The sequence below is a fragment of the Coregonus clupeaformis genome, chromosome 20 (assembly GCF_020615455.1).
Source record: "Coregonus clupeaformis isolate EN_2021a chromosome 20, ASM2061545v1, whole genome shotgun sequence".
NCBI lineage: Eukaryota > Metazoa > Chordata > Actinopteri > Salmoniformes > Salmonidae > Coregonus > Coregonus clupeaformis.
The window spans coordinates 52,384,960-52,398,214 of NC_059211.1; positions in this window are offsets into that span (position 1 = coordinate 52,384,960).

Consider the following 13,255-nt stretch of genomic DNA (forward strand, 5'->3'; position numbering starts at 1 on the left):
CCTAGCTCGCTCATTAATGTCTTAATCGAAATTACAGATTGACTCTTATCCGCTTGTCATCCCCTCGGGGCAGCAGGTAGCTTAGTGGTTAAGAGCGTTGTGCCAGTAACCGAAAGGTCGCAGGTTCTAATCCCTGAGCCGACTAGGTGAAAAATCTGTCGATGTGCCCTTGAGCAAGGCACTTAACCCTAATTGCTCCTGTAAGTCGCTCTGGATAAGAGCGTCTGCTAAATGACTAAAATGTAAAATGTAAATGTTATGCCATAGTTTGTACATCTCAATTGTCAGTAGAAGCCACATTTGTTTAAGCAAGTCAGCCATATCAGCTAGGTTTTTTTTAAAGGCAGTAAATGAGGCTGAATGAACTGTTTCGCTGCCAGACAAGGCTCCGCTGATAGCCAGGTGTAGCAGTGGTAAGGTGTTGGGACTGCTGTTGGGACTCTGCTGTTGGGACAGCTTTATGTAGGGCCTAACAGTTTGTGGGCACCATTTGTCACCGTTATAGTGCAATTAATGTATTGTTTAGTGTTGTGCTGTGTTATGTAGTGGCTTTGCTGGCATGCATAAAAAAATAAATAACATGATTTACATGCTAAAATCGCTACTGGCGTAGTACTACATTACCTGTAAACCTGAGTTATCACTAAATATAAAATATACAACCAAATGTACATTCATCAGATATAGTCAACGTTGTAAATACAATTTATGGATGGCCACAATTGCTCTTGACAAGCTACAGGTTTATACAGGCTTTTTTGTTCATGCCCAGTTCTACCACACCTTCTATTCATGGTCTCGATGAACATCTGAGGTGTTGATGAACAGCTGAGTAGTAGAATCAGCCGTGGTAGCAATGGGCTTGAACATAATAGCCTGCATAACCCTATGGATCGTTGAGAGCAATTTTGATAACTCCTGATACAAACACTGTAACAAGTCATTAGACAAGTACAAAACTCTTAAGAGAAATGATAGACATATTTATAAATCTGAAATTGGATAGCTGCTCTAAACCCTTGAAAACAAAACTTCAGCTACAAATGTCCTAAGTAATTCTGTACACAGCTTTCCAACTCCAGTAAAAGAGCACACATGCCCTCATTTATAAATGGCAGTATAAATATGAAAACAAGTGGAAGAACTCACAGATTTGGAACAGAACATACATTTTAAGTACTGATAGTGTGCGAAGTACCATGTTTACTGCTTACATTTGAATTGGCATAAGTCAGGGTTCTTCAATTCCGGTCCTGGAGGGCCGAAACACTTCTTATTTCTACCTGGTAGTTAATTGCACTCACCTGGTGTCCCAGGTCTGAATTAGCCCCTGATTAGAAGGAGAGGATGAAAAACAGAGGTGTTTCGGCCCTCCAGGACCGGAATGGAAGAACCCTGGCATAAGTTGTTTGTAAGTTCCACATGGGCCAGCTTGCATTTCTCTGTGACAGACGTATTCCCACAATCCGCCACTCTACCATAAAGCACTGTGTCCCTAGGCAGTACCGTAGGGCCACAACCTCTTCCTTGATAGTCTGAGTGCTGGTCTCTCCTCCGTTCTAGCAAGATGCACACAGTAGTACACACCTCCACACTCACTGACACTTGCCTGACACTCCACGAACCTAATACATTTAAATGTAAGAACCACCTAATAAATGAAAAGTGTGTGTGTGTGTGTGTGTGTGTCAGTAGGGGGCTGTCAAAACTATTTAAAAAAAGATTTTCTAAATGTATCCTCCGGGAGGCAAACCCACAATCTTCAGATACACAGGCGCTACCTCTAGCCATTACACTACGAACCCTGTTCTTAAAACAGTGATTTCGACAGACCATTTAAATGGACAGTCTTGAAGCGTTCATTGAAAAACGATTTTGTTCGTATATTTATCTTGCCTGGTTAAAATACAATAGTCTAAAATGGTTGATTTGTTGACAACAAACTAATTCAATCACGTAGCTAGCCAAGTTAGCAAGCATGTCATTTTCTTTTGACTGGGCACAGCATGGCACACAATTTAAGCAAGCAGAGAGGGGGTTTGATTAATCTGGCCTGGGGTACACCGGCCTATGGCTCATCACATCATCAGGCGAAAGTGGGGAGGGAAAGCAGATAAAGCATTTTTATCAAAAGCAATCACTTTTGCATGTGAAAACACAGAATCCTACTCATTACTACACTTAATTATGTCACTTTTGTTTTGAGCCGACTTCGCCGTCGGACAGAGTGGGCATCTGGCTCACAACCGGAAATCGAATGCGATCGACATTCAGCCTATACGGGCGCCGAACCCCCTCAATGATTCTGATGTTGTTTTACCTGGGTGCACCGTGTGCAGCACCCACACCCCCTGACTACTTTTTACTTGTTGATGGCAACTTCAGATTATCTGGGAACACACGGAAATTGTAACTTGACACTGTGTTAATCAGTCAACACAAATGTGGATTATATTAATGACAAGGCAGGAGAAGGAGCGTATGCCGGTCGGAGCTGGAATGTATTCTACAGCGATCCTGTCAGTCGAGTGTGGTAAATCTGATGCTAGCGTGCATTTGCACACTTACAGTGCACTACTGAACTGAGGCTCTGTGTACATGTGCGTTTTGGGTTCAACCATTCACTATAGCTACAGTGCATTCGGAAAGTATTCAGACCCCTTAACTTTTTCCACATTTTGTTATGTTACAGACTTATTCTAAAATGGATTACATTGTTTTTCTCCCCTCATCAATCTACACACAATACCCCATAATGACAATGCAAAAACAGGGTTTTAGACATTTTTGCAAATGTATTAAAAATGAAAAAATTTAATATCACGTTTACATAAGTATTCAGACCCTTTAATCAGTACTTTGTTGAAGCACCTTTGACAGCGATTACAGCCTTGTGTCCCGAAGCCACTCCTGTGTTGTCTTGGCTGTGTGCTTACTGTAGGGTCATTGTCCTGTTGGAAGGTGAACCTTCGCCCCAGTCTGAGGTCCTAAGCACTCTAGAGCAGGTTTTCATCAGGAATCTCTCTGTACTTTGCTCTGTTCATCTTTCCCTCAATCCTGACTAGTCTCCCAGTCCCTGTCGCTGAAAAACATCCCCACAGCATGATGCTGCCACCACCATGCTTCACCGTAGGGATGGTGCCAGGTTTCCTCCAGACGTGACGCTTGACATTCAGGCCAAAGAGTTCAATCTTGGTTTCATCAGACCAGAGAATCTTGTTTCTCATGGTCTGAGAGTCCTTTAAGTGCCTTTTGGCAAACTCCAAGTGGGCTGTCATGTGCCTTTTACTGAGGAGTGGCTTCCATCTGGCCACTCTACCATAAAGGCCTGATTGGCAGAGTGCTGCAGAGATGGTTGTCCTTCGGGAAGGTTCTCCAAGCTCCACAGAGGAACTCTGGAGCTCTGTCAGAGTGACCATCAGGTTCTTAGTCACCTCCCTGACCAAGGCCCTTCTCCCCCTATTGCTCAGTTTGGCCGAGCGGACAGCTCTAGGAAGAGTCTTGGTGGTTCCAAACTTCTTCCATTTAAGAATGATGGAGGCCACTGTGTTCTTGGGCACCTTCAATCCTGCAGAAATGTTTTGGTACCATTCCCCAGATCTGTGCCTCGACACAATCCTGTCTCGGAGCTATACGGACAATTCCTTCAACCTCATCAATTGAATTTACCACAGGTGGACTCCAATCAAGTTGTAGAAACATCTCAAGGATGATCAATGGAAACAGGATGCACCTGAGCTCAATTTCGAGTCTCATAGCAAAGGTCTGAATAATTATGTAAATAAGGTATCTGTTTTTTATTTGTAATAAATATGCAAAAATATATAAAATAAACTGTTTTCGCTTTGTCATTATTGTGTGAAGATTGATGAGAAAAAAATCTTAATTTAATCCATTTTAGAATAAGGCTGTAACGTAACAAAATGTGGAAAAAGTCAAGGGGTCTGAATACGTTCCGAATGCACTGTATATGCGTTCATAACTAGCTTACTGTTTCTTAACAAAGCAATTTGTTTTCTCGGCTATGGTTTGTGTTGTGGTCTTGGTTGTTCTTAGTTGAGGAAATGTAGCGTAGCTAACTGCAGTGTTTTTCCTGTCTGAAATCTGGGTACCTCATCTTACCATAGCTTGGTCTGTGCAATGCAAATGAACGTGAGCAGCGTGGCAGTTTCCCAAAGTTTGGTGGTTTTAAACTTAATGTAACTAACGTTAACTCGCTATGATTTGTGTAAGAAAGTGTGATATGTTTTGGCACATGAACTGGCCATACACGTTAGCTAACATTACAGTCTTACGTTGGCTAACGTTAACTGGCTATTATAGCAGCTAAGGATGTACGCTATCTTATTTGTGCATATTTGTGCATGTTTGTGCTCCGATTACATACAAGTGTCTAGATTAGCAGTTTACACATGATGACTTCAGCCTTATATGAAAAACCTTACTTGGCAAAATATAGCTAGTTAGCTACCTAGCCAACGTTAGCTCTCATCTGGCTGGTATAACGTTACGTTAGCTAACTAGTTAAATCAAAACAATAGCACATTTATTGGCTAGCTACCTTTATTTGCCTGTTCGTTAGCTAGCTAGCTTTTAGCTGACTGGTGTTAGCTAGCTACAGAGGCTAGCTGCTGGACTTTGTACAAGCAAGCTAACGTTAGCTAGGTACATTAGCTAGTTAGCTACCTAGCTAATCAAAATATTTGCTTGCATTTATTGATTAACCTCAGCTTGAATACCACCATATAGCTAGCTATATACAGTAGTCTAGGTTTGTTCGCATATACTTCTTATGACTGGCAGCATGGTGCAAGCAGCTGTGTTATTGCTGAGCAACCAACCCAGTGTTAGAACTCTTTGATTCGACTGAAAATATGTTAGCATTGTCAGAAATGCTACAAAAAGGTAGCACATTGTTGGTTCTTAACGGACAGAACTGAGCACGTGAGAGTGTTCATTTATTAATGTAATCAAAACTGTTGCCCCTACAAACTTATTCAGTCCGAAAGGTGGCAAGTCTAATGGTCACTTTATGGACTCTGTAGTCTCGTTCTTATCCAACGCCAAGATATTGAGCTAGTTCTGGGCAAAAATGTTTGCTAACAACCCTGTTAAAAATCTGGTATGTGGTTCTCGGTAACGGACGTACGGCTCATGTCGAATGGCGGCGAGTGTGTCATCGAGATTGGTGTCATATTGTCTTAGATATGGTGGTAGGGAGATTATAGTAAATTATAGTAAACTGAAACTAAAATAATAACTACAATTGGAAAAATTATTTAGTAGACTGAAATAAAATAATAATGAAAAACTGAAACTATCATCTTTGACTGCAAAACGAACTAAATTAAAATAAAAACCATCATAAATTATGTTTAGTGTTAGTTTTTTTCCCCTTCTAAACTTTGGGTTTTCAAGCTTTATTTCTAATGGAGTTTTCAAGGTTATGAATCTGGTGGGTAAATGCTGCCAGTAATGATTCAAATAGGCCTAGCTTGTGCATCACTATCACTCTCTATCAGTAGAAATCAGAGGACGATGAAAGAAATCAGAGGACGAACGCAGAGTATGAGCTTGAACCATAGGCATGAACAATGGAGGCAGCAGGGAGGCAGTAATGGAGTGAGGTCTCAGGGTCAGGGTGTCTAGAGGCAGCAGGGAGGCTGTAGTGGAGTGAGGTCTCAGGGTCAGTGTGTTGGGAGGCAGCAGGGAGGCTGTAGTGGAGTGAGGTCTCAGGGTCAGTGTGTTGGGAGGCAGCAGGGAGGCTGTAGTGGAGTGAGGTCTCAGGGTCAGGGTGTCGGGAGGCAGCAGGGAGGCTGTAGTGGAGTGAGGACTCAGGGTCAGGGTGTCTAGAGGCAGCAGGGAGGCTGTAGTGGAGTGAGGTCTCAGGGTCAGTGTGTTGGGAGGCAGCAGGGAGGCTGTAGTGGAGTGAGGTTCTCAGGGTCAGTGTGTCGGGAGGCAGCAGGGAGGCTGTAGTGGAGTGTCTCAGGGTCAGGGTGTCAGGAGGCAGCAGGGAAGCTGTAGTGAGTGAGGTCTCAGGGTCAGGGTGTCTCGAGGCAGCGGGGAGGCTGTAGTGGAGTGAGGTCTCAGGGTCAGTGTGTCGGGAGGCAGCAGGGAGGCTGTAGTGGAGTGAGGTCTCAGGGTCAGTGTGTTGGGAGGCAGCAGGGAGGCTGTAGTGGAGTGAGGTCTCAGGGTCAGGGTGTCGGGAGGCAGCAGGGAGGCTGTAGTGGAGTGAGGACTCAGGGTCAGGGTGTCTAGAGGCAGCAGGGAGGCTGTAGTGGAGTGAGGTCTCAGGGTCAGTGTGTTGGGAGGCAGCAGGGAGGCTGTAGTGGAGTGAGGTTCTCAGGGTCAGTGTGTTGGGAGGCAGCAGGGAGGCTGTAGTGGAGTGTCTCAGGGTCAGGGTGTCAGGAGGCAGCAGGGAAGCTGTAGTGGAGTGAGGTCTCAGGGTCAGGGTGTCTCGAGGCAGCGGGGAGGCTGTAGTGGAGTGAGGTCTCAGGGTCAGTGTGTCGGGAGGCAGCAGGGAGGCTGTAGTGGAGTGAGGTCTCAGGGTCAGTGTGTTGGGAGGAAGCAGGGAGGCTGTAGTGGAGTGAGGTCACAGGGTCAGTGTGTTGGGAGGCAGCAGGGAGGCTGTAGTGGAGTGAGGTCTCAGGGTCAGGGTGTCTCGAGGCAGCAGGGAGGCTGTAGTGGAGTGAGGTCTCAGGGTCAGTGTGTCGGGAGGCAGCAGGGAGGCTGTAGTGGAGTGAGTGTCTCAGGGTCAGTGTGTTGGGAGGCAGCAGGGAGGCAGTAGTGGAGTGAGGACTCAGGGTCAGGGTGTCGGGAGGCAGCAGGAAGGCTGTAGTGGAGTGTCTCAGGGTCAGGGTGTCGGGAGGCAGCAGGGAGGCAGTAGTGGAGTGAGGACTCAAGGTCAGGGTGTCGGGAGGCAGCAGGGAGGCTGTAGTGGAGTGAGGTCTCAGGGTCAGTGTGTCGGGAGCTAGCAGGGAGGCTGTAGTGGAGTGAGGACTCAGGGTCAGGGTGTCGGGAGGCAGCAGGAAGGCTATAGTGGAGTGAGGACTCAAGGTCAGGGTGTCGGGAGGCAGCAGGGAGGCTGTAGTGGAGTGAGGTCTCAAGGTCAGGGTGTCGGGAGGCAGCAGGGAAGCTGTAGTGGAGTGAGGTCTCAGGGTCAGTGTGTTGGGAGGCAGCAGGGAGGCTGTAGTGGAGTGAGGTCTCAGGGTCAGGGTGTCGGGAGGCAGCAGGGAGGCTGTAGTGGAGTGTCTCAGGGTCAGTGTGTTGGGAGGCAGCAGGGAGGCTGTAGTGGAGTGAGGTCTCAGGGTCAGGGTGTCGGGAGGCAAACACAGTAGCAGCTCAGATTCATGTTAGTAGTGTTCTTCTTAGACAGTAGAGAAAGAAGAAAATACCTTTCCAAGCACGGGCAATGTTTGGATGTGTTTCTTTTTATTTCACATGGTGGAGCAGATACTCTTACCGTTTTCCAGCAACAGCACAACAGAAGGACAGAGAGCCAGGGTTTTCTATTTCTCTATCGCTTTCTTTATTTCTCCCTTTGTCTCTCTCTGTTTCCTTGTCCCTTCTTTCTGTCTGTCTCTCTCTCTCTCTCTCTCTCTCTTTTGTTCAGGGACATAATTGGCACGTGCACTTCACTACTGAACAACCCTCTCTAGTCTCTTGTCAACTCATTGGGGAGTGGGAAGGACGTAGCTGCCAATTACTGAACAACAATGAACATGCCATCCCTTGATTTCACCATTGACAATTGTGACAGTATGCACAAAGAGAATAACCAGTGCTTTTCATAGCATATTCAATCAGAAATATGCATAGCTGTCAGAATGCTCACCCTGAAGAGCCCTGAGCCGAAGTCTTTTTCTTTTAACTCCCCTCCACATCAGCCCACGTCAGACGGAAGCAAAGATTGTTTGCGACAAGGAGAGAATCAGCCGCACGTAAATCAAATGGAGCCCTTTTCAATACTAGGAAGAACAGCACAAAGGGAAAGTGATGTGAGATGTCCGCCCACTTGGTACCAAGGACACACACCTTTCATATGGCTACTACTATCAGAGCTAACTAATGCTGCTGGCATCGCTGATGCCATTCAAATCCCACAGATGCTTATTTTTTCTCTATCTTTCTCTCTCAATCTCTCTCTCTTTACCTCTGCTGTAGATGACTAATCAACATGGAGAACCTCCCCGGCAATTGTGTGAGAGTGTGTGTGTGTGTCGTGTGTGTATGTCGTGTTTGTGTCGTGTGTGTGTGTGTCATGTGTGTGTGTGTGTGTGTGTGTCATGTGTGTGTGTGTGTGTCGTGTGTGTGTGTGTCATGTGTGTGTCGTGTGTGTGTGTGTCATGTGTGTCATGTGTGTATGTGTCGTGTGTGTGTCGTGTGTTTCTGTGTCATGTGTGTGTGTGTCGTGTGTGTGTGTGTCGTGTGTGTGTCGTGTGTGTTTGTCATGTGTGTGCGCATGTTTCATTGTGGTGAATGATAGACGGAGTCAGGCGCAGGAGTAAAATAACCGGATGCAGATTTATTCCCTCCAGACATACAATGCGCCTACAACGGCAATCAAAACAGGTACAGGGGAAACAATCCTCCCTGACCAAACACAGTCTCAGAAAATACAATAAATGTAATGACACAGGGGAAAATCAACCCTGCCAAAATAAATGAGAGCGTATCTCAACCGTGCTACTCTCCTCCCACATAGAACAATCACTCACAAAGACAAGGGGGCAGAGGGAACACTTATACACAGACTAATTAGGGGATGAGCACCAGGTGTGTGTGATTGACTCCTGGAGCGGACCAAACACCACCGGCCTGAGGAGTGACACATGAAACGATGGGTTAATACGGTAATCAGGGGGAAGTAATAACCTGTAAGTGACCTCGTTTATCCTCCTCAGATCTTTAAACGTCCCCACAAACCGCAGGCTCAGCTTCCGGCAGGGCAGGCGGAGGGGCAGATTCCGAATTGAGAGCCAGACCGGATCCCCCGGTACGAAGCCTGGGGCCTCCCTGCGGTGGCGGTCAACGTTGGCCTTCTGACGACGCACAGTGCACTGGAGGTGAACGTGGGCAGCGTCCCAAGTCTCCTCCGCGCGCCGAAACCAGTCATCCACCGCAGGAGCCTCGGTCTGGCTCTGGTGCCACGGTGCCAGAACCGGTTGGTAGCCTAAAACACATTGGAAGGGCGTTAGGTTAGTGGAGGAGTGGCGGAGAGAGTTCTGGGCATATTCTGTCCATGGCAAGAACACCGACCACTCCCCCGGCCGGTCCTGGCAGTAGGTCCGTAGGTACCTACCCACATCTTGATTAACCCTTTCCACCTGCCCATTACTCTTGGGGTGGAATCCAGAGGTCAGGCTGACCGAGACCCCCAGACGTTCCATGAATGCCTTCCAGACCCTAGACGTGAACTGGGGACCTCGGTCGGACACTATATCCTCTGGTACCCCGTAGTGCCGGAAGACGTGAGTAAACAGGGCCTCCGCAGTTTGTAGTGCCGTGGGGAGACAAGGCAGAGGAAGGAGGCAGGACTTCGAAAAGTGGTCCACAACGACCAGGATGGTGGTGTTACCTTGGGAGAGGGGAAGATCAGTAAGAAAATCAATACTTAGATGAGACCATGGTCGTTGTGGAACAGGTAATGGTTGCAACTTACCCGCTGGGAGGTGCCTAGGTGCCTTACTCTGGGCGCACACCGAGCAGGAGGAGACATACACCCTCACGTCCTTAGCCAAGGTAGGCCACCAGTATTTATCAGTCAGGCAGCACACTGTACAGCCGATACCTGGGTGACCAGAGGAGGGTGACGTGTGTGCCCAGTAGATCAAACGATCAAGGATAAGAGCAGGCACGTACCGCAGCCCAGCTGGACACTGAGGTGGAGATGGATCTGTGCGTAATGCCCGCTCTATATCCGCGTCCATCGCCCATACTACCGGCGCCACGATGTAGGCCGGGACAGTGCATCTGCCTTCACGTTCTTCGTACCCGGAATGTATGATAGTGTGAAATCAAACTGGGTGAAGAAGAGGGCCCACCTGGCCTGGCGAGGATTCAGCCTCCTCGCTGCCCGGATGTACTCCAGGTTACGGTGGTCTGTCCAGACGAGGAAAAGGTGTTTCGCCCCTTCGAGCCAATGCCTCCACACGGTCAAAACTCGGACAACAGCCAGCAGCTCCCGATCACCAATGCCGTAGTTCTGCTCCGTGAGCTGAGCTTCTTAGAAAAGAAGGCACAGGGGCGGAGCTTGGGTGGCGTGCCCGAGCGTTGAGACAGGACAGCGCCTATCCCTACCTCGGACGCATCCACCTCCACTACGAACGGTAGTGATGGATCGGGGTGGGCCAGTACCGGGGCTGAGGTGAACAGACCCCGTAGTCTACTGAAGGCCAGGTCAGCCTCAGCAGACCAGCGGAGCCGGGACGGCCCACCCTTCAACAAGGAGGTAATGGGAGCTGCGACCTTGCCAAAGCCCTGGATAAACCTCTGATAGTAGTTGGCAAAGCCAAGGAAGCGCTGCACCTCCTTAACCGTGGTTGGAGTCGGCCAATTATGCACGGCTGAAATGCGATCTCCCTCCATCTCCACACCTGAGGTAGTAATGCGGTTTCCGAGGAAGGAGACTGACTGCTGTTCTGCCTTGGCATCTAGGTCATTCTCCAGCAGTCGGACCAGTACCTTGCAAACCAGGGACACATGCTTGGCGCGCGTAGCGGAATACACCAGGATTTCTTCGATGTAGACAACCACACCGCGACCAAGCATGTCCCGAAACACCTCGTTCACAAAGGACTGGAAGACGGATGGAGCATTCATCAAACCGTAGGGCATCACCCCTTTCCGAATACTCGCCAGGTTGTAGGCACTCCTGAGATCTAATTTGGTGAAGAAGCGGGCCCCATGCATTGACTCAATCACTGAAGGAATGAGGGGAAGAGGATAACTAAATCGTATCGTCACCTTGTTCAGTGGTCGATAATCAATGCACGGGCGTAAACCGCCATCTTTCTTCTTCACAAAGAAGAAACTCGAGGAAGCAGGTGAAGTGGAGGGACGTATATACCCCTGGCCCAGGGACTCGGTGACGTATGTCTCCATAGCCTCCGTTTCAGCCTGCGACAGGGGATACACGTGACTCCTGGGAGGTACAGCGTCTACCCGAAGGTTTATCGCGCAATCCCCCTTCCCGATGAAGTGGTAATTTAGTCGCCTGTGTCTTGGAAAATGCGAGCGCCAGATCATTGTATTCAGGGGGAATGCGCATGGTGGGGGACACTCTCGCAACCACCCCGTAAGAACCCTCTGCGGCCATGAGAAATTGGGGTTGTGAAGGGCTAACCACAGGATACCTAATACTACAGGGTAAGCAGGAGATTCATTAATCAAAAAGGTGATCTGTTCAAAATGAGTCTCCTGGGTGATCATGGTGACTGGTACAGTAACCTCCTTAACAAACCCGGACCCTAATGGTCGACTATCAAGGGCTCTGATGGGGAGTGGAATGGATAGGGGAACCAATGAAATGCCTTGACGGCATGCAAATGCCCTGTCCATAAAGTTCCCAGCTGCGCCTGAATCCACCAGCGCCTTACACTGGGGAACTACCATGTGATCGGGAAAGGAGATAGATAGGGTACAATGTGCCACAAAGGGCTCTGAACAAGTGTGGGTGTTTGATACCTGGGGCGATTCGTGAGTGCCCTGCCTACCGCCTCCAGACCCAAAAGAACGTTGACTGCGACGTGAGGTGTATTGTCCCTTCGTACCACCAGAGTGGCACTGTCACTGTCCTCCTCCGCTCTCTCGACAGGCGGCTCCCATCTGCTCGGGATCTGAGTCGTCCGGGGTGGGAACGGGCAGACCCCTACCAGGACGTCCTCTGGCTGCCAGCAGATTGTCCAGCCGGATGGCCATGTCCACCAGTTGGGAGAACGATTGCATGGCATCCCGGCAGGCTAGCTCCCATCGGACATCCTCCCATAGGTGGCACCGGAAATGGTCGATCAGGGCCCGCTCGTTCCACCCGGACCTTGCTGATAGCGTCCGGAACTCCAGCGCGTAGTCCTGTGAGGTCCTCGTCCCCTGCCTCAGCTGGACCAGCCGCTCACCCACCTCTCGACCCTCGGGCGGGTGATCGAAAACCGCCCGAAAGAGGTGAGCGAACTCCCTGTAGTCCTCCAACGCGGCTCCTCCTTCGTTCCACACCGCGTTGGCCCACTCCAGGGCTTTCCCACAGAGGCAGGAAAGGAGGATGCTTACCTTCTCCCGCTCCAATGGCACCGGCCTGATGCTGGAGAAATACAGCTCCAGTTGGAGAAGGAATCCTTTACAGCGCACTGCCGTCCCATCAAACGCCGGTGGCCGGGATATAGTGGTCCTCTGTAGCTCAGCTGGTAGAGCACGGCGCTTGTAACGCCAAGGTAGTGGGTTCGATCCCCGGGACCACCCATACACAAATAAATGTATGCACGCATGACTGTAAGTTGCTTTGGATAAAAGTGTCTGCTAAATGGCATATTATATTATATTATTATATCTGGATCCCTCCGGGTGCTGGGGTGTATTTGGCTGGATCCGGTTGACCAGCTGGTCTCGATAGATCGGGTCCTCTCCTCTCCAGGCGTTGGACGACCTGAAGAATCCATCGCTTCCCCCAAGCTGGCCAGCATCGTGGAATATTCCTGGACCCTTGCCACGACTCCAGGCATGCGGTCTTCTCCTGCAGACTCCATATCAGCGGGTGAGTGATTGTGTGGTGAATGATGGAAGGAGTCAGGCACAGGAGTAAAATAACCGGATGCAGATGTATTCCTTCCAGACATACACTGCGCCTACAACAGCAATCGAAACAGGTACAAGGGAAACAATCCTCCCTGACCAAACACAGTCTCAGAAAATACAATAAATGTAATGACACAGGGGAAAATCAACCCTGGCAAAATAAATGAGAGCGTATCTCAACCGAGCTACTCTCCTCCCACATAGAACAATCACTCACAAAGACAAGGGGGCAGAGGGAACACTTATACACAGACTAATTAGGGGATGAGCACCAGGTGTGTGTGATTGACAAGACAAGACAAGTGGAGTGATGAGAATGGGAGCGGCAGTAGCTAGTAAGCCGGTGACGATGAACGCCGAAACCTGCCCGAACAAGGAAGGGAGGCAGCCTCGGCGGAAGTCGTGACAGTCATCCCCCTTTCCCTTTCTTTAAGCATTTAACTGAAGTGAATCCCTGCAAATATTGCTT